This window comes from Corvus cornix, chromosome 13 (assembly GCF_000738735.6).
Source record: "Corvus cornix cornix isolate S_Up_H32 chromosome 13, ASM73873v5, whole genome shotgun sequence".
Classification (NCBI taxonomy): Eukaryota; Metazoa; Chordata; class Aves; order Passeriformes; family Corvidae; genus Corvus; species Corvus cornix.
In genome coordinates, this window is record NC_046343.1 from 3,180,364 (window position 1) to 3,207,738 (window position 27,375).

At 46.0% G+C, this 27,375-nt stretch overlaps 1 long non-coding RNA gene across 1 annotated transcript; it reads right to left on the reverse strand.

The window, feature by feature from the left end:
• Positions 1-2,054: 2,054 nt before the first annotated feature.
• LOC109144599 lies at positions 2,055-21,012 on the reverse strand. The gene is made up of 3 exons (XR_002045464.3): positions 20,816-21,012; positions 13,359-13,488; positions 2,055-3,686 (listed from the first exon to the last, which is right to left on the reverse strand). It is a non-coding gene; the product is annotated as an uncharacterized LOC109144599 (long non-coding RNA).
• Positions 21,013-27,375: the final 6,363 nt, after the last annotated feature.

Sequence of the window (27,375 nt, forward strand, 5' to 3'; positions counted from 1 at the left end):
AACTGAATACTTAAACAATTTACTAATTTAATATCAATGACATGTCAGCCCATTTGGGGAGGGCTGTGTTCGTCTCCAGGCCTGGGTGCAGCTTCAGTGGGAATGGTGGGGATCTCTGACCTTTCCGACCCTTATCTTATCCTTGTCTTCAGAGATTATTTTGCATATTATCCAGGCATATATTTCTGCTTGTTCTTTCCTTTTAGAATGGTCTGAAAGAAAACTCCCAGGGACATTGAGGCTGTGATTTGGTATCCAGTCCTGTGGGAAGCACCATCTGGAGAAAAAGAGATGTTCACACATCCTGTGAGAGGAATATTTTCAGAAGACTTTACTCATTGGTGGAGAAATCTTAGTGCAGTTCCTTCTCCTTTCTTATTATGGGACCTTCAGGGAGGCTGGAGACCTGTGGTCAGTGGTCAGAGCTAAGCCTGGGGTCAGCCTGGAGGAGGAAGACAGAGTGATGGGGGAAACAAAGATCAGGAATGGGAGGCAAAGACTTTTCCAGTCAAAAAGGGAGGAGAATGAGGAGACTGGAAACCAGAGTGATGCTCAGGAACCCTACAAGTGCCATGTGGCAAACAAGGAGCAGGCAAGGCTCAAGCAAGACCAAGGCCCGGCCCTCGGACCCAGGGCCAAGCCAAGGGTGACCCTGACTCACTGGAGCAATCAGAGGGAGTCAGGCACTAATCCAGCTCAGAGACCAGCACCTCCCTGGGCAGGATGATCCAGGCCATGGCTCCCCGGGGCCTGCAGGACTAACAGCTCACACAGAGGCTGATCCAGATGCAAATCCACACATAGGCCCAGTGCCAAGAAAAATAAGACATTAACCAGTGCTGATGATGTGTCAAGTCCTTTTTTAATATTATCCCTTTGGATATTCAATATTATCCCTTTAGCCACAACACTGGGCAACAGTTTTGGGGGCCAGGTGAAAGAAAGGACATTGTGATGGCCCAGTTTAGTGATAAAAGCAAGACACACATGAAAACCCTGTAAAAGAAGAACACAAACCACTGAGTGCTTCTCCACAATGATCCTTGTCCTCTCCCTTGTTGCTGCTGCACCTTTTTCTGATGTCCATTCAGTGTCCTCAGCTCTTTTTCTTTGCTCCTCCCCTGCATTGTGGCAAAACCCCAGGGAACGGCCTGTCCATTGGAGACTTCTGACCACTGTGTGGTGGGGGTTCCTTTGGAGGAAACCTTCACAGATTATGGACCAAAACAGACCCTATTTCTAGAAGAAAACAGACCCATTGCAAAGTTGCTGGGAAGGAAATGATCGATAAAATGAAAGCACTTCGGAGTATGTGATTAAAGGGAATTACTTCATTTATCCAAGGAAACATTAGGAGGCAGCTTGATCATGATCTGTGTGAATTTGTTTCTGAGTCTGGGGAGATGCCCTGGATCAGCCAAGGGTGATGCCCCCCAACTCTGAGTCCTTTGACAAATGTTCGGCAGCAGCTGGACAAGGAGATCTCCCAGGTTTGCCGGGCCCTTCTGCTCTGCCAGCTGATGAATTCAGCTGCTGACAGCCAAAAGAGCAGTGTGGTTTGCAAGAGAGCTGCAAAGTGCATGGGCAGAGAGAAATGCTGTGCAAAACAGCTCAGAAAGTCACAGCAAAGGGAAGCAGATGTAGGAGGAGAGGGTGAGATACACCAGGGGAATAATGGCATGTGAGATTTGAGATCCTTTCACAGAACTATTGGTGGTACCTTGCAGAGCAAACCCACTTTTTCTGAATGAGACCCAATAAAGCATTCTCCCAGCAAACACCATCTTTAAATTATTCTGTATCAGCTCCATTTGGGGGCAGGGGAGCGAGAGTTGTTCAAGGTGAAAGCGAGGCAGTGAGCAAAGTGAAACCTTATTATATTAAATGTCACAAGACTGTGGTGTCCCAAAGGGGTTTGATTTCAAACCATGCTGTCAATCCCAGCCCACGGTTTCTCTCTCAGCAGGTTGGTGTTGAAGCCTCTAAAGTTGCACCACACAGGACCTTGGAGCCCTCCCTGGCTGTTCACTGCTGGTGAGGGATGCTGGGAGCACAGGAGACACCACACATCCTCTGGGCTGGCCTTTCTCACCCAACCCTGACGAGTCCAAAAAGAATTCAATATTGACAGGCCCATCTCCACATTCCAGGCTCAGGGAATCTCCATTTTTCCAGAAATCCAAACCACTTTTCTCAGCTTTTTTGACTTCCCAGCTGAAGTGAGCTCTGCTTGTCATCTGTAACCCAGCATGGGACACCCCAAACCCAGGGGTGGCCTGAAGCAAAGTTATCTCTCACTTTATGAGACTTTTGTACAACCTTGCACCCACAACTAAAGGAATTAACTGAAATGAATAATAAATACACAGTTTTTGAGGTGAGAAGGGACTTTCTTGGTTTTCTCATCTGAATTCTTGGGCTGGCTCAATATAAAGTGGAGGATTGCACCCTGAGGAGCCTCTGTCTGGCCCAGACTATGGAACTGGACTAGAAAGAGCATTCCTACCTTTCAGAAATACCCTCTCCTGGCTTTAGACCTTCACACCTCTAGAAAAGGGTATCACTGGAGATTTTGGCCCATTTCTTAGTTGGATTTATTGGGCTTCAGCTGTGAACAGCTACAAAATGATTTGGTCACAGAGGCCCAGAAATGTTTCCTGTGTATCTCTGCTTTCTGTAAAGATTTGAGTTACTCTTTAACCTCCTCTCTCAAAGTAAAACTGAAGTAAATGATCTTTGTCCCTTTGGATGCTCACAATTTTGGTGGTCTTGAATACAGTTAAATTACTCAAGATCCAAAAGAAAAGCCTCACTGGCCTATGTTTAGTCAAAATTCCTGTTTTTTCTCGCCACTGATCTATCTATGATTGCCTCACACAAAAAATGACATGGACCTGGTAGATCCAAGGGAAAATAAAATGTTCATCTGATCCTTTTAACCTAATTCAATTTTCCGTGGCCCCCACACAGAGACACCTGCGGTTTTTCTACTCAATCAGAGCAATTTGTACAACACTGCAAGGAAAGTTGCCCCATCTGGTAAACTCCTTGCTGAACAAGGGTGGATTTATTGTTGCTCTGTGATTCCTTAATCCCTTCATATTGTTTGTGATGTGGTACTGGATGAACATAACTGAAACACAGGGTTTAATTACATCCAGAGGCTTTTGATGCTCTTAAGAAAGGAGAAAGACTCATGGAGTTAAGAACTAGGCCAACAGCAGGTAGGTGCTTTTAAGGCTTCTCCTTCTTGAGCACATGATTTGGGTTTCCCCACAGGCACCCCTGCTAGAAAAAAAATTAATCTGTCATGCACAGGGACTGGATTCAGAACAGGTTATGTGCCACGAGACAGCAGCAGCTGAGTTTGGGGGAATTTAGATCAAATGCCAGCCCTTTGCAAATCAATGGAAATATCTTGCTACATCTTACACTCCAAGTTAATTTGGAAAGTTTATTTATTTTCAAACCAAATCGGGAGTGCAAAAGACAACTTGATGCTGAAAGAGAGGTACAAATTGTGGATTTGGAGTCCATGCATGGAGCATTTTCTTCTCTGCTGAGTTATTTCTGAGAGGTGTTTCTCTTTCCATTCACACCCAGAGCACACTCACTTGTCCCCCTGGCAATGGAGATGCTCCTTCATTTTCACATATCATGCAGGCAGGGGAAATCATGCCTTGAAGCTGCAAAGTGCAAATTATACAGAAAAAGCAGCCAGCAATCAGAAAAATAGAATTACTCTAATGGTTACAATCATGGAAACACTGTCAGATTCTCAGAGCCTTGTTGCCGCCATCCAAACCATCCTGGCTACACTTGAAGTACAATCAAAGAAATGACATTTCCTATTTTCTAATCCATTATTCAGCAAAAACCAGCACGGAACGAAAACAGACATGCAAACATCTGTTTTCAGGTTCGATCTTTTCGGAGCTCTGATTCCTCTGAAGAAACTACACCCAGAAGTCAAATATCATAAATAATTAGACAAAGGGTGCTGAAAATTACAGAAGAGTCAGGAGTATCTCCAGTGCCTTTATAGATATCTTTGATATTCCTTTCTTAGGAAAACCCTGGCTGTCAGATAAGAACGTCATATAACATAAGCAGCTGCTCTGACCTATTACAAATTCCCAAGCAGGCTAATATTTAAACTGCCTGATCAATAGTGTCTGCTTCTATACCCTCTTAATCATAAAAAAAGAAAGGGCATTTTTGCAATATTAAACAGAGTTTCTTTTGTGGAGATCTCCCTCTGCAAAGGGAGAATAGTTCAGCTTTAATGTCTCACTCTCAGATATTCATGACAGGACAAATGGATTCTGCCTGAGATGTCCACAATAACCCGCAGCTATTGGAAGAATAAATCTCTGCATCACTTTTCTACATCCCCACAGCAGATGAAATATGCAGGATAAGTACATCAGGACACGTTAACTCAGCAAGGAAACAGCTTCAGCCATAGCATTTTAACTGTCTAATATAAGGATGAGATATTATTGGCTGAACTTTGCCTTCAGTGACATCTGTAAATACATGTGGTTTCTTGAAAGAGAGCAGAGCCTTGTAAATATTTAGGCTGTGCATTATCCCATATGATAGCAATCCGTGTGTGACTTGCCACTTGTCCTCTTGAATAGGTGATTTTGCAGATGATGAGCACAGTCCCTTGTCATTAGAATTAGGCAGAAAAGGACTCGTGGTGTTCTACACTAACAGCCCCAAACCCCACACCCCACAGCAGCCAGACTGCGAGGGTGTGGAGACATTGAACTGAAGTGCATTTTTACAAGGGGATCCCTCCCTCCTGTGCCGTGAAGATCATTGAGGGTTTTACGTTGTCCCTTAATCTGACACCGAAACGAGTCACATCCGACTCAACCGCTGCTGATTAAATTCTGGTTCTCCTCAGCAGAGGGAGCTTGAGTCTGCAGCAAGAGCTGCCGCCTTGGCTTGGGCTTGTTCTCCTCAGCACACCTCAGTGCTGTGGATATTCGCAGGTAAATGAGGAGAGAGATCCTGACACCCGGGAACAGCTCGGAAAAGCCGCTCATCCCTCTGGATCAGAGCATCGAGCAATGCAACACGTGCTGGATGTACCCAACCCACAGCCCCACATCAGAGGGGCTCTGCGTGGGGCTCAGGCCAAAGAGCAGCCTGAGATAGGGGTGAAACTGTGAAAAAAGTGGCTTTGCACTGCTCCTGGGCTGGCTCAGGTCAGCACAGGGTGAAACCAGAGCGATTTTATGTAGCCGAAGGTCTGAATTGAGCCAGGGATGGGATTAAGTACCCTCAGTGCCACCCCTTGGGAACTGGGGCTGAGCGTGGAGGTTTCCATGGAGCCAGCTGTGCTGAGAGAGCCGGGACAAGGAATCAGCAAACACCCAGATTGCTTAGGAGTTCTTCTCACTGCAGGTGGGCACAGCAGTGCCCAAAGGTTGTTCTAGGAAGGATCTGCACCCTGAGCTCTGTCCTGGGGAATCAGAGGGGCTCCAGAGCGAGTGCCAGGGATGTGTTCACCCTGCTGGGAGCCCACGGGCTGGCACTGACCATTCCTCGAGCTCCCTTGGACTGTAGGGCCTAATGAAGGGATTTCTGCTTCACCCAGAGCAAATAAAACAGAGCTCCCCAAGCAGCTCTCTCCAAAGTCCTGTTGTATCTCAGGGCCCCTCGGAGGGTGGTTCAAAGCCACCCCTGGCAGTGGCCAGGAGCTGAGCAAGGCACTTGTGCGCTGCCCCTCGGTGTGAAATCATTGGCCTGATGTTTGTAAACATAACAGGAAGCAATTAGTGCTCCTAACTCAGCCCCGAGATAACCGAGGGCGGGAATACATGTCTCAGGATAGAAAGCTGAGCATGCAGGTATTAAAATCACCCCAATAAAAATACATGTTGAAAGAATTACAAACAAAGCCTGTACGATTGAATTCTTAGGCCTTTATCCTGTGCACTAGAGGAGTAGTTATCTAATTTTATTCCTCTAACAGGCCATGATCCATGGGAAAATTCTTCTATAAAACAGCCATTAACCAATTAATAATGTTCTGGCTTGAGTTGTCTGCTTATAATCCATCTTTTCCCACATATTCAAGTAAGTTAAAGCTGTATAATTCTAACCTCAGATTCTCTTGATGGGCAGATCATTTGTTGTGATGGAAGAAGCCTTGAAGAAGTGCCTGCTACCCACTTATTTTCCAGGTAAATGAAACAAGCTGCAAATGAAGCAAGCTGCAAAAATTCAATCTTGCAAAGGCCTGGTTCAGGGCTGCCCGATTGAATATGCATTGAATCAGCCCCAGATTTCAATTGGTTTGCATATTTCCCAAAGAAATGCCAGCACATTAAATGCCCATGAATGCAAATGGGTGGTGGTTTTTTTTGGATTTGGATAATTCAGCAGAGGGTGGCTCAAAAATGAATGCACACAATAGGATTATACAATATTCTCAGGGGTTCAAACAAGTCGCTGGGTGCCTCGGGGGAGGCCGATGTGGTGATTAAAGCTGAGCCTCCAGGGAGGAGGAAATCCCAGCCCTATTCCCCCGAATGGCCACATATTTGTGGAGTCACCCAAATTTTCACGCCTCACCCTCGGAACAGGGACAGGGCCCATTGCACCCACCCAGCCACGTTTGTGTGCTGATAGCAGAGCAAGGCAGAGATGGTGTTGAAAGGCAAATTGCCTCCTGACTCGGCTCCACAGATGCATTTCTGCTTGTGCCACGAATAGAGTAGCACCCACTGCACACATCTTTCCTTATTATACTTCTTTTTTACCCCGTTTATGCCTTTCCTACCTTCACCAGCCTCTTTCAGGCATCCATAGTCACCATTCCCAAGAACATCTGTGAAAAACAGGATGGCATCACCCTAAAGCTCCCACTTCTCTGCCTCTCCTGAGCAGCTCTGAGTGGGACTGTCAGTGTTTTATGTATTTACACCAGCAGAGAAGGCCTGGGATGGGGACTTTTTTCGTTTATATGAGTCTCAGCGCCACAGGGGGTATTTAACTTTCTGCCCTGGTTGCTGTAATTCTCTCTCCAGTGGATATACAGTTCAGATCAGGTTCCTATTGCTGTGATGACAGGCATTCAGCAGGCACTGTAATTGCAGAGTTAAAACAGCTCATTTTCTTACTGGCAAGCTGTAGTTAAAGAGGTGCTAGGAGGCAGCCTGGCTGTCTGCAGAGGAACTGATCAAAGCACTGAAAGGCATCTGGCTTGTCTCTGTTTTCTTTCACCACCCCCCTTGCTGATGGAGGGGAAAAAGAGAGAGAAGAAGAGAAAAAGCGAGTGAAAAAAAAAAAAAGAAATAAAGGAGAAAAAGAAGGAAAAAACCATTAAAAAGGAATTTATGAAAATGAATACTTGTCCTTTTCCTAAGGGTAGAAGGCAGTGTATTATTAGAGGCAGTAAACACAGTCGGGTTAGGTCCATTTTTTTCAACTCTCTGTATTTTTTAATGAGATAATTGGGGCTTGTGAATGTTCATTCGTGTCTATTTCCATTAGCTCTTCCCAGTTAGATCTGGGCTGTTGGGGAGCACTTTGCTCACTGCAGAGACAGAGCTTTGCCCATCTCTGTACCAATGTTATCCTTCCCCAGCAGACTCAGCTCTTTGTCCCTCTGACCTCCACCCTTCTCTGAAGGACGTCCAGCTGTAGCCAGAATGTGATGGACAATGGGATTCTGCACCCTCGACTAACTGCAAAGCTACAAATAAAACACATTTTTACATTACTTTTACTTGTTCTAATTTGCTCCAATTCTTCCCATCATAAATTTCAGCAAATCATGAAGGAAAAGGTGAACAGAGTTGTCAAACCACTTGAGGTCCTCATATGAAGGATAAAAAAAGGGGGAAAACTCCAGCAGCAGGGGAAGGTGTCCATCAAAAAATTGACAGCAGTGATCCAAAACCCACTGAGAAGTCACTCAAAATGTTTCTCCCAATGAGATAAAGGAGCCCCCAGGCAAGGAATGGCTCCAATTCCAAATGAGAAAAGAGGTGTTGCTTCTTGGGGAAGTGAAATGTGGGAATTCAAGTGAAATGTGGGAATTTCTTCCTATGAAGCAAAGGGAAAAATGTTACCAGGACAGGGCTGGCAGCTGAGGGCACACACTCCCCTCCAGCAGCTCGGAGAAGCTCCAGGAGCTCGGAAAGGTCCTGGAAGGCAGGAACCTGATCCAGTCCATTCTTTTTACCAGCGTTTTTCACCCAGTTTTCCAGGCTGGCACCGTGCAAAAGCAGCGGGATTTGTGCTGGCTCTTCCCAGTGCCTGGAATCTCCTCAGGGACAGGGCCCATTCTCGCTTTTGCTCCTCTCACACTTCATTTTTTCACCCCCTATCTCTGCAGGGTGACACCAGCACTCTTCCCACAGACAAAAGAGGGGTTCAGAGTCTTTGAAAGGAGCAAACAAACCCCATAACTCCACGAGGAGTCCAGACAGGCAATGTTGCAAATTAAGTTGAAAGAGGCCCAGTTAGTTACTGCACCATTATTTGATTTCCCCTTCTCTAATCCCTTGCTTGTAATTAGCATAATTTATTAACATATTAGAGCCATGCATGTGAACCCTCTTTATAGTTGCTGAGTGCTCCCTGAGGCTGCCTAGTGAAAGCTTTTCCCCACTGTTTAATAATATGTTACATAAGGAAAACCAGCTTCTGATATAATTTAAATTATGACTTTCCTTTCTGCCTCTGAACACTCATTTCCTTTAAATGAGGTTAATTTCCTTAAATAATGAAAATCCTCCAATTTCAGTTTTCCATTCATTAGACCCCCTTAGTTCAACATGAAAAAGTCACAAGCCAAGAGGGAGAAGAAAAAAGAAAAGGAAAAAAAAAAGAAAAAAGAAGTCCCATTGAACTTCAAACATAACCATCCTGAGAAGAGGTTTCCTGGGATCCTGTCTCCTTCTTTCATTCCTGGATTGAGAAGGGCACGATGCAGACTGTCAGGAGATAAAGATGGACAAGCCACTTTACATCAAACTCCTTTCTCCCCTCTGGCACGAGAGGTCCTCTGAATCCTGAGGGCATTTCAGAGTCGCAAACACTCAATGCTCCTCTGAGGCTTCAGAGCCAAATGTGGATTTCTTTGTATTCCCCCAGATAATTCCCTGGGTTTTCATTAATCTGTTGTTCAAATTTTGGCAAACAAAGCCACCCTGTCTGATGATCAGTGCCCAGGTCCATCTCTGGGCACAGGACATGGTCAGGGGCACAGGACTGCACCTCCTTGGAACCTTTGCCTTCACTTCTCACCCTTCTTGCCCAGGAATCAGCCCCTCAGCTCTTTGCTGTGATGTTTTTCCTCCCCATTCTTCTTCCAGCTCTTCTGCATCTCCCCAGTGCTGTGATAACCCAAACCAAGGACACTTCCAAGGGGTAACTCAAAATGTGATGGAAAGAGGAATTTCCTCCTTGCTCCTCTATACTCTGTGCAGAAATCTAAATGCATTTCCCTCTGGAATGCTGGCTCAGGAGCTTCCTAGCCCTAAGCCCAGGACCAAGCACCACCTAAGCAGAAGAAATGCTCAAGAGAGGCAAAATCAGGGCCAAAATTTGGTTTTCTGCTGCTCCTCTGAGTGCCTGTGTGATGCTTGGCTCATCCAGTGTGTGCGTGCCCGACTGCAGCCGAGTTCAACCTGCCTTAACTCCTAATACCTCTGAGGATTTAGGCCTCTGTTATACTTCAATAAACTGGGAATAAAGTAATTTCTGCCCCTCAGAGAACAGCTGGGAGCTATTAAATCTCGTGGCTGTGTGCTCCTGGTAGATAATACCTCGTGCTGTCCCTGCAGTGAGCACAGCCCAGCCTCGGTGGCACTTCCAGCTGGGGGGTGATGCAGACCAGCAGCATCACTCACGTGGGTGAGGGTTTAAAGATGGTGTTGCCATGTTAACAAAAAGGGCACTCTGCTCTTTTTAAAAAGAATTACCTGATATGACAAAGCCCCCACTCTCCCCCCACTGAGAGGTTTTGTGAACACCTCATTTTGGGGGCAGAAGAACTGCAAGAAACTCTGAAGGGAATCTGTGCTCCTTGCTCCATGCTGGGCATCTGTCAGCCCCCAGCAGTGCCCTGGGATGAGGGCAAGGCTTTATTAATCAGCAAATAATGCTCCCAGAATCCCCAAGCTTGGAAAACACCTCCAAGCCCATCAAATCCAACCTGTGGCCAATCCCCACCTTGTCACCCAGCCCAGAGCACTGAGTGCCACCTCCAGCCCTTCCTTGGACACCTCCAGATTCCCCCAGACTCCTGGGCAGCCCCTTCCAATGTTTAACACCTCTTTCCATGAAGAAATTCCTCCTGATGTCCAACCTGACCCTCTCCTGGTGCAGCCTGGGGCTATGATGCAGCCTGGGCAAGGTTCTGCCAAGTTTGGGTCAGAGCTTGTGCTTGCAGCCCCAGTTAACCTTTCTCCAAGGAAAAACCCAACCTTAATAGCAGAAAATGTCAGGAAAATTGTGTTAGTTTGCAGAGTAAATTTTCTCCAGGATCTCAAAGAAGTAAGTGAATGTTGTTGTTGTTATTACTTGTTTTTTATCACTGGGGAAACCCAAGGACAATTAAATGAACTTGCTGGAGATCACAATGCCAGAGAGAGAAGAAAAAGAAACGTTTCCTGACTGATGTTGGAGGTTTATTGGCTTGGGGATTTTAGGGATGCTTTTCATGAGAAACTGCCAGTTTCCTGAACCCAAAACTTCTATGGAAATGGACAGCCTGCCTGACCAGGAATAATTCTTGCTATTAGGAATTAGCTTTACCACAAATGGGAGAAAATGAGGCTCAGACGGGAGGGTTTGGATGTGTCTCCCCTTCCCACCCAGGGCGAAAGCCAGCAGGCCCCTCCAGGGACATCTTCCTGCCAGCATGGAACAGGAAAACTGGTTCCCACCCCACTCCCTGCTTTTGACTCCCAGCACTTGACTAAAGCAGAGTCTGTTCCCCTCTCCTCTCTCCTGAACCTGATTTACTGTGGGATTCATCTGATTTAGGGTTGTTCTTCTTTCATGCTCGGCTCGATGTCTGGGATGTTGCAACGTTTAGAAAGCTTTTGGGTGTATTTATGAGTATTGAAATGTACTTTTCATGGTACAGCTGCACACGCCCTTCCCACTGTTCAGCCTCTTCTCCTCCCACTTGAAAACAAACCTTTTGAAAGCAGAGGGGAAGAATAATTAAAAAAAAATTGTAATCTGCCTCAGGTAATGACATGATTGAAACATCACCATTTTGTCTGGAGGGTCACAGGACGATTTTATGAGAAAGCTTTAAAGCTGCTAACTTGAGAGAACCTTTGATATTTCACCTTTTGTTGTTGCTAACATGTTCTCCTTCCTGGCTCTTGGAAACAAAGCCCTGTCGCTTCGACAAATTTGGTGCCAAAGATGTTCTGCCACGGGGTGGTTTGACAATCTGGGAAGATTAACTGAGCAGCTACGTCTGAGATATTCCAAGTTGTTTATTCCAAGTAATTTAGATTTTTACCAGGCAGGAGACACCACGGCCCTGTAGTCAGCCTTGGGAATGGGATGGTGGATCTTACATGGTGTGGTGTGGGGTGGTGTGGTCCCTGTGGGGTGATTTGAGTTTTGGCAAGGAAAGATTCTTCTCATGGGGGTTTGTGTTTCACCAAAACAGCTGCAAATAAAGGCAAAACTGACCTCACATGCTGCCAAGTGCTCATGGTGGCACCAACAGTGGTTGGGCAGAATTATTTACCCACTCTTTAAAATACAAAATAGTCACTAAGGACTATGAGTGGAGATTTCTGTAGCTTTGGTGTGACTTCTTCAATGCTTTTAGAGATCCAGGAAAGCATTTCTCACCAGTTCATACCACAAAATTTCCTTGCTAGTCCTGTCTTGGTGAGTGTGAAATAACATTTCCCAGATCTTGATTTTCACAAAAGTGCAGTTCCCAGAATTGCTGAAATTTTGTAGACCAGAATATTTCTCCTTTGGTTTACTTCTAGTATCATAGTTAATATATATTTCCACTATTATTCTACCAGTATTATATCTACTGTATGTTTCTGATGTCGGACTGTTGTTGTTCATGATGAAAAATAAAGTTATTTCTGATCAAGCAGTGGTAGACAGAAAATGGAAAAAGAAATCTCAAAATTAAACTGCAGTGGAGCATGAACTCTACTCAAGCACCCACAGAAGGTTCTCAGGGTGTATTTCCCAGATATTCTTCACTCAACAGCAGCTCATAGAAAGGTTTGCAAGGAACAAATGAGATGGATTGGGAATGTAATTGAAAAGAATGTGAGGATTTTACTTGAAAAGACATTAATGGGTCATTTCTAAAACCATGCTGACATTTCTCCTTGTACAAGAGTCTATTTGAGGAAAACGTCTGCTTATTTTGTGAGATGCAGGAGGTTTGGAAAAGATGTAGAATTTTGCACTGTAGCCAAACCCAAATGAAGACAAATGAAAATGGGCTGGTGGCAGCCAAAGGAAGCCAAGTCAGACCATAGACACTGCTGGGACCTGTCCATCACGGGCTTCTGGCACAGACCCTTAGCAACTCAAAATGTTTCCACCATTGCTCTTGCAAAGTGAATGGTCTGGGCCTCATAAAGAGCTGTTTCTTGTGGAAATCAGTGGAAATATTTAGCCTTTGGGTCCTGCTGGAAAGTTGTCTCTGCTGAGTTTGGCCAGCACGACTTTGCCTCGAAATTATCTTCACTAGCCACCAAATGAGATAAATGAGAGGCTGAGGCTTGGAATGGAACCACTGCTGCCTTTTGTGATACCAATGAGATGGAATTGTTCTGCCATAGGAGAGGAATACATAGGAATTATTGTACATTATATGTATGTCTGCCATCCTGAGCAAAAAAAAAAAAAGGTTCCCTACACCCTTTTGATATGGAGTAATGAACGATTTTTCTCTCTTTGCTTTTCCTGGGCACACCCAAACTCCTGGAGGCTATCTCCTGTAAAAGAGGGAGGTGCAGGCAGCTTATGGAATACATTAATTCTATTTTATTTTATATATTGTCTTGTCAGATGCGCTTAGCAGAGAGGGATGCAAAACATCTGATGGAGCTGGCAGCTAATTTATAGGTGAAATAGCCATTTTTTGCCATGTGGGAGTGATTTTGTCTTGGGTTTAAATGCTAATTTTGTGTCTTCTGGACAGGTCTATCCTCCAACCATAGAATATGGAATTCTGTCTGGGAGCTTCCATGAATATTGCCCCTGTCCACAGTGTTGCAGATTGTCCACAGACTTAGAGCAGGGTAGATGGAACTGGAGGGATTTTGATGCAGACCATCTCAAATATTTTTGGCTTTCATATCAATATCCGTGCAAGGACTCACCTGTCAGGAAGGCTGGGTTGGACATTTCAGAGGTCCCAGTGCTCCCAGTGTGAATTTCCCAGTACCGCCATCACAGATATGTTTCTATACACAGAGGCTGCATGGGAGGCAGTTGTAACGTGGAGCTTTCCTAAAGGATGGGTCAAAAATAACATTTGTTAATTTAGGAATAAGTGGGAGTGTGGTGCTTGACCCTGTCTGGATGCCAATGTCCACCAAAGCACTCTGTCACTGCTCTCCTGAGCTGGGCAGGGGAGAGAAAATATAATAAACAATCAAGATAAGACCGGGGAGAGCTCGCTCAGCAATTGCCCTCACGGGGAAGACAAAGTGATCCCAAAATCTCGCCATGCAAACTCAATGCAGAGAAAAAGTGCCATAAGAACTGCACTTGCTGGTGGTTAAAATATTGCTGTGGCCTTTCTGTGGGGAAATCATCTGGGGTTTCGATCATTGCTTTCCCCAGTGAGCTCCATCCAGGCAGTGTTTACCCTCTGGGAGCTCTGCCCTGGCTGTGATAGAGAGAAAGGAGGGGAGAGAAATCAAATGCTATGGAAAACAAAAGTGGTCTGAAGTAGAGCTGTAGCTAACTCCAGCTGTAACAACAGGGCTGTGGCTTTCCAAATTTTAATCTCCCAAAAGAATCTGTATCAAATTCTTCAGCCCAGGGGTCAAGAGGGATTTTAGTAATGGAATGGGACAACTCAGCTTGTAAAGCCTTGTGGGCAAAGGCCTTCTGTGGAATATGTGTCCACGATAAGTGCTCCCCAGCCATGCAGGAATAAAAATAAATAATGGTGATTATAAAGTTATTTTACACTCTTCTCTCTTCAATCACATCACTCGTGGCGAAGATGACACGCTCTGCACAGGAGGCAGTTCAGATGGAGGAGGCAGCAGGCCCTGTGCTCAGGTTTCTGACGTTCTTGAGCACAGCCTGTAGTCATGGCACAAAAGCTGTCTCAGGAATGCTCTCTGGGTTTTGTCATTCTGGTGGTATTTGGATACAAAAGTGTGTGTGAGTTGGGAATACAGTCTGGGCAACTTCAGGACCTCAGGATGTCTATTACAAGTAACAAGTTGAAATGCAGTCGTTGCTTGAGAAAACGGGGTGGGAATCCCTGGCAACAAAAAACCTGTGGAAAATAAATGCTAACTCCAGCCTCTCAGAAATTCTTCTTTATCCTTCTCCAGGTCCTAGGAGAGCATCCAGAAGGACCTTCCATCACCAGCCCAGCAGTGAAAGCCATTCCCCTGCGAAATGGAGCTGCTCACAGTCCCAGCCCTTGGTCCTGATGGGTGGATGTGTGAGAGAGGACAGATGACCACCACCACTGCTGTGTTAGATAAACAGAGAGAAGTTTTCCCTTGCCCACCTAAATTCCTCTGTCTGCAGTGCAGGGAAACCTGGGGTGTGTTTCCTGTGCAATACCAGGTACAGGCAGGTGGAGAACAAGAGAGATGCCAGTGTGAAAGGCAGGGGTGAGGCAGATGTGCTGTGTTGTCTGCTGGGAAATGCAGCCTTATCTTGGGCTGCATTGTGAGCTCTTGGCTCCCATCAGAGCAGAGAACTGAGCTTGGCCCTCTGTGCCCTGCAGGACCAGAACCACTGACCTCCTTTTGTGGGGTTTGTGGGTCACCGATAATATTTCCTATGTAGTTGGAGGAATCAGAGCTTCTGCAGCCAGGCAGAACCTTGCTGCTCTTCTCTGTTTCCTTAAATTCCCAAAGTCAGCATGTCCTCCCATCGCTCTGGCTCTCACAGGACAGAGCCGGAATGTCCCTGCTGAAGTGGAGCAAACGTTTTTCCAAAGGGTCAAAGTTCAGGACGAGCTTGTAAGCAGATTATGGGGCTGGTAGAAAGGCCAACGGCACCCTAAGTCTTTACATTCCCAAAGTGCTGTGTTAAACTCTAGCCCAAGGATGTACTTAACCCCAAGGAGGACGGAGGTCAAGTGAACGTGCAGCATTTCAAACGCAATCAGTTTGGAAAAGTAGCTGTTTATAAAGCAGTTTATTACAGACCCGAGCTAATGTTAGCATTCCCTCTCTACAAATAAGCCTGACCTATTGTTAGTCTTGTCAAAGAGCTGCCACGTTTGTTTTATAGCATCAAACAGCCAGGCTTTATTTCAGTTTAGATTAAATCTCAGGGAACGTTTTGGCTCAGGGGCATTGAAAGGAGATGCAGGGGGAGTATTTTTGCCATCTCTCTTTAGGTACTTAACTCAGACTTGCTGCTTACACTGTCAGGAGAGTGAAGGTGAGGATTCCAGAGGGTTCAGGGCTCCTGGAATGGGCCCTGAACTGATACCTGGGGGTTCTTCTTCTTTCTTGGGCAGAAAAAATGAGGTGCAAATGGGCCAGGCTTGGCCCAGGCTCAGCAGCCCTCCTGCTTTTCTCAAACATCCTTCACCAGGCACCAGGACACCCAAGGGCTGTGCCAGGGATGCCAAACAGCCCCAGCTGTGCTTGCTGAGGGTGCTCAGCAGTTCCCATCTGCTTTTCCTTTGGATGAAAAGGAGCAAATTATTTATTTGGCCAGATAAACTTTGTTTTAAATCACAGAATCATTTGGGTTGGAAAATACTTCCAAGATTATTGAGTCCAAGCTGTGCCCCATCCCCACCTTGTCCCCAGCCCAGAGCTCTGAGTGCCACCTCCAGCCCTTCCTTGGGCACCTCCAGGGATGGGCACTCCAAACCTCCCTGGGCAGCCCCTGCCAAGGCCTGAGCGCCCTTTCCATGGGGAAATTCCTGCTGCTGTCCACCCTGAGCCTCCCCTGGCCCAGCCTGAGGCCGTTCCCTCTCCTCCTGTCCCTGTTCCCTGCCAGCAGAGCCCGACCCCCCCGGCTGCCCCCTCCTGTCAGGGACTTGTGCAGAGCCACAAGGTCCCCCCTGAGCCTCCTTTGCTCCAGGCTGAGCCCCTTTCCAGCTCCCTCAGCCGCTCCTGGGGCTCCAGCCCCTTCCCAGCTCCGTTCCCTGCCCTGGACACACTCCTGCCCATGGGAATAAGAACATAAAAATAACAAAGGGTCTCCTTTAAAAGGCTGTAGCCACTAAGAGAAACTCCCCCATGAAGACCATGTCCTGTACACATCATTATTTTCATTACCATTTCTATCCCCATCATAATTAATATTTCCATAATCATTAGAGTGGCAGCAGCAATAATTCTGAGGAGCTCAAGAACTGAGATGCATCAAATCTGCATGGGGACTGAAATAACTGAAATTTTCAGAGGCAGCTCAGCAATTTTTTATATTATCAATGCAAGACATCAACCAAGACGTGCTGAAAAGCCAGGAAGGAGTGTCCACTCCTCTTGATGCTTTCCCAGCCTGTGCCTGGATCCACAAGTTCCAATTATTCAGGTGGACATGGGACTTGTACAGGTATTTTATGGGAGAAACGAGTTGTTTCTAGCCCCTTAAGTGTTCTCCAAGAGCCTGTTTGGATTTGTTTTATGATAACAGTGATCTTACGTGAAGCATTTAAAATCCTGAAGCTTAGAAGTCGTTCCTATAAAGGCCAGAGGTGTGGTGTGGAATGCGTAAAGATTTCATATTTTGGGATTTTATAGTAGCCTCAGAAATGTCTCTGTTTTGTCAGGGAGGCTGAATATTCTTGAGCCAGGAGGCAATTAAAATAAGCAATATGGGTGTTTATTCTTATATGTAGACCTTGCCTCCAAAAAAAGAAGTTTCGGAAAGCTTTTTCTTTTTGGTAAAAATGTAAGAATAGATGAAGCAACCTTTTCTCATGGTTGACCCAGATACACTCGGTGTGGTTTATGAGAAGGGGGACTCAAAACACGTTTCAAATACAGCGAAAATTCTTTTCCTAGGACAAAAAATGCTTTCATTTTTCCTGGGTTGCATCTTGCTTAAGAGCCCTGAGTGCTGAACAACCCATTAAGAAATGTTGTCTCCAGTCCAGCTCTCTCAGCTCTTTCACACATAATTGCCTAATTGAAATAGGATCATTTATTAGCTTCTTTGCTTGAGGCTTCTGCAGCTCCAGCTCCTGCTCTTGGGCATCCTCCTTTGAATTGTAGCATTTACCTCAGCTAATTATAATGTGGTATCACTTGATAAAGCCAACTGAGATCATAATGGGAAGACACCGAAACATCTGCCAAGGTTGGAAAATTGGGTTTTTCTTTTTACTTCTGCCAAAGACAGGTTACCTGTAATTAGTTCTAATTTATAAATAAGTGCAGGCTGTACTTCTGAAAGGTACAATATCGTGCCTTGCCCCCTTTTTAGAAACAAGCTGGGATTCATACATCTCAATCAACTGTATTCCTTCTCTATGTCAGGAATAATTGCTCTGCCTGAGAATTTAGGGAGGAGAAAGGGAGTTATACAAGCAAAATATTCATGGGATACCTGTCCCATGTGACAAAAAACAATGGCAGAAGTCCCCAAAATGGAAATCAAGGGTGTTCCAAAATTCTCAGTATGGATTCATTTTGTTGCTCTCTGAATCCTGAATATTTTTTATTTGGGCATTACAACTCGTCTTCAAACCCCTTTGAATTTTTTTTTTCTTTAATTATTGTTATTTTTTTAATGCCAGCTGTAATTCTCAAATAATCACAGGGCTCCAGGAGCTGGAGTTTTACAAACCCACAAGCATCTCAGGAGCTGGAAAACTGTTTTCAGATCTGTCTCAATTTACATCGCATGCACAGTGGAATTTCTTGGTGTTCTTTTTATCTGTTTGGGGGGTTTTTTAAGCCTTGTTTGTTCTCAAAGGATCCCCGTGTTCCTGCTCATTTTGTGATCCTTAATCCTGGCCTGGCCAAGGGCAGGCAGAGCTGTGTGGAAGCACCAGGGTGGAATTCCAAAGGGCTGTGCAGGAGGATTGGGATGCACCAGAAAAAAGCTGTCTGTGGAGTTTAGGAGCGGAATAACTTTGCAGCTCAGCTTTGACACCCTGCCTGAGCCAGACTTGATGAAAGCAGCTTTCACTAAGCCCCACTGAATTCTTCCTGACTGCAGTCAGTCCTTCCAATCAGCCTTCCCTGATATAAATTTAGGAAGGAAAGAAAAGCCACCTCATGGCTCCTGATGCCTGACATTCACCTGCTGCCCAAGTGGGTGCTGTGGAGTAGCTCTGCAGCCTCTGAGTGGGGACCACTTCTCATTTTGCAGACACCTCCCTGTTCTCCAAAGCTCTTCCCATTTTCCTGTGGCACCTGATACACTTCCCAGAGCACACCCAAGGTTCTGGCCCCCACCAGGGTTTTCCTGGAGAAGGCCCAGCCTGAAGAGGCCGTGGAGCATGAAGTGCTGACTGCTGCCTCGATCTGTGACATCCCCTGGGCTCTGTTTTTAGAAGGCTGTTGAAGATAAGCTGTGAGCAGGCTGCTTAGGAGGAAAAGGAACAAAAAAAGGATGCAAAGGAAGGTGATGGATGTGCTGAGGAGGACACTGAGCCCCACAGCAATGCAGAAAACTGCTCAGAATGGCTGCTCCCTTGGTGGGATTTCTCTCTTTCTGAACGCCTGAAATTTTGCACTAAAAATGGGAGGGAACCTGGTTGCAAAGAGTTTTAATGATCTTATTGTACATGATAGCACTCATGCAGCTCAGATCCCAGCTTTTCCCCTTCACCCATCTTGAACTTTATAAAGACTTTTTTTTATCCCTCGTATTAGAAACTGAACCAGAGAACAAATAAATAGCTACATTAAGGTAGTTTGCTTCTTGAATTTCTTGACTCACTCAGGAAATGGATTTTATGTGTGTATATGTGTGGTTTCTCTTCTCTTTCTTCCTTATTTCTAACAGCCACTTTGTATTTGTGTTTCATCACAGACATTTGGTCATCCTTCAGAAGCCTTTTGGTGAATACTTGCTGGTGCTGCAGTTTGTCCACACAGAAAGAACAGGGTGAGTAATGAGAAAATAAACTTTCCCCGGTGCTGTTCTTTCACGTCTCTGCTTCTGCTGCTGTGGTTTGACCCAAGCTCAGATTTCGCTGCACCCTTGCAGAAGATGGAAAGTGATTCTCAGGAAAGGAGAAGACAATCCTTGGTTGGAAAACTCCTTGGTTTTGCCTTTTTCTGAGATTAATGATTGGTGTCCATCAGGAGCCTGGTTTGAGGGAGAAGTCTTTCTTTAGAACCCAGTTAATGTGGGGTAAATTACAGACCAACTGCTCACTCCTTTTGCCTGACTAACAGGGTCTATTTTAAAAGCAAACCACTGAACTTCAGCTGAGCCATCACCAGCCCAGCCTGTCCAAGCATTTGATAAATCTTTATGTTGGGCAGGCACTTTACATCATTACTTGAGGCTGGCAGCAGGCACTGATGCTCCAGTCACACAGAACTCCACAGGCATCCCTCAGAGCAGTTTTCTCTGGAAATTTCTGCTGTATCAGCTCAAATATTGGTCTAATTGGGAGGATTTGAAGTTTAGGAGCCTGGTTGGTTGTTCGAGGTGTTTCAAATCCTTCCAGCGGGCACTGAAATTTTCATCTGGATGAGTTCTGGAAAACCAGGAACAGGTTCAGCATTTATGAGTTTCATTAGATTGAGCTCAAAAAATGGGTCAAGAGCTCCCAAGAAGACCATTGTGTTCTACAGATGGGTTTAAAAACCAGTGAAGTCCTCGACCAAACATTGCCAGTAGGAGGTGAGCCTTCCCTTGCTGTACAAACAGGTTGAAAAACAAGCCACAAACTCAATATATTTTCAGTCCTATTCAGGCAGAAACCTGAATGCTGATTCACAAATATTCTAGCTTGTCCAGCTGCAAATCCCTGATTTACATTAATTCCTGCAGCTGTTCAGAAATCGCTTTCCACTTCACTGCAACCCTGAATTCCCCCAAAATCAGGAATGCACCTTGATAAAATACCTATTAAATATGGATGTTAACTTCTATATTCTCATTTGCAGCGCTGTGTTACTGACAGTAAAGTGCAAAGCCTTTTTAATTTTTGTTCAGAAGCAGCTGATGTTCGCTGGCTGGGGAGGTCTCTGTGTGTGTCTGTGACCATGGATGGGCTTTTTGGAAGGTTTGGTGCTCTCCAAAGGACACTCTTTACAAGGGATGGAGTGACAGGACAAGGGGGAATGGGTTTACTGTCAGAAGGCATGGTTAGGTAGGATATTGGGAAGAAATTTCTCCCTGTGAGGGAGATGAGGCCCTGGCACAGGGTGCCCAGAGCAGCTGGGGCTGCCCCTGGATCCCTGGCAGTGCCCAAGGCCAGGCTGGACATTGGGTCTTGGAGCAGCCTGGGACAGTGGAAGGTGTCCCTGCCCATGGCAGGGGGTGGCACTTTGAGGTCCCTTCCAGCCCAGACCATTCCACAATTCTCTGATTCTGTTCTGTGATCCTTCCCTCATTCTCTTTTGTCTTCTCCTTCCTCCTTTGGGTCTATTCCCACCACAAACCCCTCAGGACAGAAGTCCCCTCATGCAGATTTTTGCACAGCACTCACCCATGAATTCCCCCTGCTCCTTGTCCCCCTCCAGCTTGTCTCTCCACAACCCGATGCCATGATCACACCAAGACATCCACGCAGGGCCCAAAAATCTCCCAGGATTTGCAGCTCAGCTGTGTCCATCCCTTTGGGGAGGGAAGAGTGGACACCACCCTGCCCCAGGATGGGAGAGGCCACGTTCCAGCGCCTGCACATCCAGCGCTGCCGGGAGCACGGCGGGAGTTTCGCTGGGATTAACCCAGCCACTTGTTTATTCCCTGGGTTAATTTCACGCGCCAAGCACCAAGCTTGTGTTAATTATATGATTTACTGGGCTGTGTTTCTTTTTTCTCATTGCATCGTAAAAAAAGAAGCCTTGAATGAGAACTCTTGTTCTGGGAAATTTTCGCTTGTTTGCGAACGGCCTGGAAATAGTTAACAGCAAGCACGTCCTCTGGGCCAAAAGGGACTGGAAGGTTCAGATTATTGCCTTATTTATTTTATTTTATTCCTAATTAACATTTTATGAGCTCTGAATATGTTTACAGAAGCACATGCTGGAAAGGGCACATGGACAAACAGAATTAAGAGCCATTGGTTGCTCCATAGACTGCCCAGATTAAAATATCATGGAGCAGCCTTTTACCTTTGCTGTTGGAAGCTGGACAGGCCCATTTACAGCAGGAACAAAAGTTCACCTTCCTGGTTTTACTTTCTAACCCGAGCCCAAGTGTTGGGGAGGGTGGAAGAGCTGATATCTTGGTGGGGAAATAAATCCAGAGGGAGCTTTGGAGCTGGGGCAGTTCGTTCCCTCATCCCAGGTCTTTGTGGATTCAGTAAAATAAAAGTTATATTTAAAAAATGTCAGGCATTTTGCACAGCAGCTCCTGAGAGAGGTCTCCTGAGATCAAAGGAAGGAGGAAGATGCTGGAACTCAGATCCCACCCAGATCTGTTCAGTGGAGCAGGGAGAGGCTCCAGCCTGACCCCGCAGAGGAACAGACCTGGGTTTGTCTCTGTGCCCTGAACTCGTCGTGCTCCGGGTTCCAGACTGAAACAATCATTGCCTGGGAATAACCTGGCTTGGTTTTATTTGAGTCCACGGGTAAAGCTAGGAACGTGCTCATGCTTTCACACTCAGGATAAACTCAGGGCCTGGATCAGCCTATTCCAACCTCTCTCATTCCGAGCTGCTGAGGAATTCCCACCTTTCCTCTGAGCCCCTGGCATTGCCCTCCTGCTTCTGCAACAGCTATATTGACTCCTTTTGAACAAATCACCTCTCTCTTTCCCCCAAGGTTTGTCTGCTGCTTCCATTGGCAAATGCAAGAGCTCTGGGTCCAATCAACCAATTGCCCAAGGAGGGTTTTACTGCCATTTTTTTAGCTGCCAAGGGAAAAGCTAAGGCTGTTTATCAGAGAACTGCAAGTACTCAGTGCTCCAAGAAATGTTAATATGATGCCCTTGGGATAAACATTGCTTCACTGATGTGTTTTTAAGCTGTCCATTACTTTCCTTTTGAGAAATAAAAAGAAATGTATTACCGAGAAACAGAACGATTATACAGCATGGTTAAAATCAGAAATAATCTGGTGGTGGGAAAAAAATCCCCACATTTTTCTTCCAAAATACATTTTTAATTGGGAACAGAGCAGTACAGAGATCTAGGTGCAGATAAATTAAGTTTTCCTGCCTTCCTAGGGTGCAACAGAAAGATTTTATTGTTGGCTAACATCTTTTAGTGCTTTAATTATCAGGACAGAAAAGTGCTTCATTACTCCTTGTGCAAAAACAAAACCCTAAGTGAGTTATTCATCCATATAATCTGAATTCCAGCTGGGGAAAGTTGTGAGAGGAGTTTTACTTGCACCTAGAACGATGTTGAAATCCATGAGAGTTCCGGGTTCAAATTGCTTTGGTGTCCCTGAGTAACTCCGGGACCGTTTCTCAGCTTCTTTAGACCTGTAGGTGTTTTCTGTCCCTCCATTCCCTTGTGAATCCCAGTTTTAGGGCCAGACATGGCCCATATTCCCCAAACATGAATACATTACTACTGCTGGGTATTTATTATTTGCATGGCTTTTCCCTCCCTCCCAATTCTCACGGTTTCCTGAGTCAGCACAGGAGGAAGGTGAGAATGCCCTTGTAAGCAACTTGTTGCTTCTCAGCATTATTTTTACTGCTGAGGTGCCTTTGCTGACTCAGAAGAGCCTCATAATTCTGCCTTTTCCACTCAAGCATCATCCTTCCAGTCAGAGCTCCCCTGCAGAAGGAAATTATAGGGGAAAGAGCACCAGCAGGAGATGTAAATACAGGATCCTGATCAGCCACGAGGTTCAGCCACAAGATTCAGCCACTCAGTGGCCACTTTGGAGATAAAGGAGAGCTGATTTCCATCTTTATCCAGAGGTTCATCTGCTGCAGCAGCCGCTGCACACACTGAGAGCCCTTTTCCTTTCCATCACCACCAGGATCTCAGCAAAACTATTCAGCTCCTGGCCAGCATTCTGCTATTCCTGCTATCTCATTATGCAGCAAAACCTGCAGGTGATGGTGGATTTCCAGACAAGGAGAGTGGTGGGGGGGAAAAACCCCCCTTGGAACTGGTTTCTGTCAAAGGGAGAATTACAGTGTGGCATAAACAAACAGCCCAACACGTTCTCCTGTTTACACGGGATCACAGAATGTTTGTAAGGCTGAGTCCTGAGGGAGGCACTTGGAGTAATGATGTCCAGACTTCCCCTGCACGAGCTCCAGAACTACAGGAGAAAGGGAGGGAACAACGGGTTTCCTGAGAAAGAAATTGTGCAATAGGAAACTGCTGTTATTCCATTTTGCACCATTTTGTGCAAATGTGCTGCTGTGAGGTTTTATTTGCCTGCCAGGAGACAGCTCAGCAGAGTGCTGGAGGTTTGGGTGCCTCCATAAGGGTGAAGGAGGTGCTGTAGCTGCCTCAAATTAGTTTCTCTTTTTTTCTTCTTCTTCTCTTGGATTCTCAGTTTCACAAAGAATAAGTCCAGCTTTTTATAGAAAAGCAATTTGATAACACCAAGATTCTACCAAGTGGAAGCGAGTCCTGTTTCTGTTGTAAAATTGAAGTCTGGGGTTCTATTCTTGAAGCCATTTCTTGTTTTATTGGTCTGCCTTGCTTTTTTGGAGATATTGGGCTAATTATCCATGAATTCCACAGATCAATCCTATGAGTTTCCATTATCACAAATTCAGAACGCAGACAAGGTGGCTTTGTCCTCTAAGAGATGTAAAGATCCAAGAGCTGCTCCAAACACCTTTTCTCCTGTTCCTGGAATTGGACCAACCAGAGGCTCTGGAAGGCACAGTTTGTCCATGATCAGCCCCTGAGGCAGCCCCAGGAAAATCATCCCCTTTCTTCAGGGATTAAAGAGATTTGCCTGTGGTTTGTAACTGAGCATGAAATCAGGAATTCAGTCTGGAGACAGCCTCTTACTCCTGATTTCATCTCTCACTCTGGGGTTTGATGTGCAGACCCTGACTCCAGAGTTTGAAACTCCAGCAGAAATTTCAAGGAAACATTTGGAAGAGAAGATTTCTCAGCTAATGGTGCTTATTTGATCAATAAAGGATCATTACCCTTTAATCAAGGATAATGATGCTTAAAAGGAAGAGTATTTGGATAGAGAGTTTTTAAGTGGGAATCCTATTGAATGCTCCCACCTCTGCTTCTTGAGGGAAAAATATCCCACATAACAGACTTGGAAGTTTCCTACCCTTCTCCCGTTTTTTGGGAGAATTTTGGGCTTTGCTATTTATTGACTTGCTTTAGTGCTCTCGGATGGAAACATTGTCAGACTCATCAGCCGGGGACAGATCAAAGACAGCAGCTCAGGCTCCTCCCCGGAGTGAAGATAAGCTGCTGCACTTGACCTCTGCCTGGAATGTGGGATGGGGTCAAAATGCAGAAAAATAATAACACCCCTTCCCTTCCACCTTTGCCTTCCCCAGGAGCCTTTGGAGGCTCCTGCACTGAGCAGGGCAGGGACTTGTGTTCCTTTCAGACATTCCTGCAGGTAAAAGGCAGGACAAGCTGGATGACCATTGCTTTTTTCCTCCTCCAAAAAGGCCTCCTTTTTTCGAAATTCAGGAAAATTCAGGAAGAGACAGACACTAAGTACCTTCAATATCCTTTTAAATTGCTGCCTCCCAGACTTTTCCTTCCAACTAACAAAATAAGCATCTTTCCCCACCACAATCCCTCTTTTTTTTTAATTTATTTTTTGAAAGTTTATACTGCCTTTAAAAAGAAAAAAAAAAGTGGTGCTCCAAGCTTGCTTTCCTCCTTGGCACTGAGAGAGAAGTGGCTGCAGGACTGAAGGGAGCTGTCTGTTCCCAGCTCTAACAGCAGTCTCCGCTGTCTGAGCGATTTTAGGAGCTTTTTCAGCCCACTGCTGGTGACCAGTGGCAGCGGGGAGTGCAGCAGGCAGCTCAGCAGCAGCAGAGCCAGAATCCCACCTTCCCTCTCAGCCTCCTGCCCACTCTCTGAACCCCTCCTCCAGCCCTGCCTCTGGCCCTGCCTTGTGGTGTGATTTTGAGCTCCAGGGCTCTGTTGGTCTGCACTAAATCACTCCCAGCATTGCCCAAAAGGAATAATTCGGGCAAGTCATGCTCCAGCTGGTGTCCTGGAGAGAGGCTGTCTACAGACACCTTTGTGGGTTGCCTCTTCTACTTCCTGAGCATGAGAAGCCCTCATTTCAGTCCTGAGCTTATTGCAGCTCCTGGGTGCCTGCCTGACCTAATTTAGAAGGCTGAGAGCTGCACTGATTCATCTCCTCAGGAAATTTGGGCTCTCCAGGCTTGGCCAGCAGTACCTGTTTCCTCGGAATAAGCTCTGTCCAAAACAGAAATGGTCCCTTCCTGGAACTGCTGTTGTTTCTTAATGGCCTCAGAGTTCCTGCAAAAGGGAAAAGTGTTCAGTGTTGGCCACAGTGGTGCAGGAATGACAATAAATGCACAAGACACGGAGCCCTGAAAGGAAAGTCCTAAAACTGTGAGGAGCTGAAAGGTGCCCTACAAAATCTGCACCACTTTAGCACCAGCTCAGCTCACTGCCTTCATTCCCAGGTCCCTCTGATCCCAGTTTTGTCAGGAATAAAGGTAGGCAATGCCATTACAGCTGTAATTTGTTTGCTGACAGATCCCCAAGATACATCCAGGGTAAGAGAAACGAGCAAGAAACTGATTTCTTACTGCATTTTGAAACTACTTGAACCCAAAATGCCCAAACACTTTCCACCCTCCCTGACTCTGGGATTTAATGCACACATGAAGAACATTTCCAGACAAAGGGTCTGTGTTATCTCAGCCTATCTGTGCTCCCACCAGGCACTCCTGGTGGAACGCAGCTGTGGTCTGAGACCCCAAATCAGGGCTGCAGATCTACCTGGGAAATCACCTGGGGGAAGAGGAGCTGGTGGCAAGCTCAGTGCTGCTGCCTGGAAGGTTTGTGGGTTTATTTGCTCCACAGACACTTTCTGTGTTCAAGCCCATCTCTCTCAGCAGAACAGAGGCATTGAGGAACATGATGGGAGCAGGAACATCCACAGGTACAAATATTCCTGGTGAGCAGCTGCCAGAAGCTGACTGAAACTCTCCTCATTTGCTGTGTGTGTTTGGCTCCACTCTGGCAAACCCCCACCTGCAGGTTTGTGCTACCTGAGGTGCTCAGAGGGATCGATGGCCACGGGACAACAAATCCACTGGCCAGACTGGAATATCATCAGGGTTAAAAGCAGCAAATATCCTTTTTTGTGTGCCCTGCTGCCCATCCCCTGGCCCAGAGGCCGAGTCATCCCCTCCTGCGGGGCACTGCCAGCTTGGGATGGGCAGGGACGGGAGGATTGCTGATATCCTGGGAGAGGAAGCCTGGCCCTGGCCCTTGGAACAGAGTTGATTTACTTGGATTACCTTTGATCTTTTAATTACCTCGAGTTTTCACTCTCAGAGCCATGGGTCCAGTTTATCTGGCTGTGATTCCCAAGTGTTATTTTCCTGATTCTTGGCACCTCGGAGCTGCAAGTCTGTGCCTCTCCTGTAGGAGAAGGAGAGGTGAACTCTGTGTCTTGGTGCTGCCGGGGCCATTATGGAGGGTTCGAGGTGATTCATTACTTAAAGACTCCTGGGCCCACTCCCCAAACTTTGAAGGAATTCTGGGCACTCTGCCTGCTCTACCCAAATTTGTGGTGGTTTCCCAGAGTGCAAAATTGAGCACGAGGCACATCAGGGTGTGCTCTGAGAGTGAGCACACTCACTCTATGGGAGTCAAAAGGCAAAGATTGTTTTTTATCTCCTAATTCCTTTGTCAGGTATTTCTTGACAAGGTATCCCAGTGCTGGAAATAAATTGCATTTACTGCAGCCTCGCATAGGAGTGGGATTGTTTTATTCATGTGCTGTTTGTGGCCTCAAAGAACCTTTTTGCTTTCACGGATTTGTATAAAAATTCCTCGCTGGAATGGTGTTAGAGATGAACAGGATTTACTGCTGCAGCTCTTGTGGTCAGAACTAATTACCAGCTGCATTCTCTCAGATCTTAACTTTGCCTCTG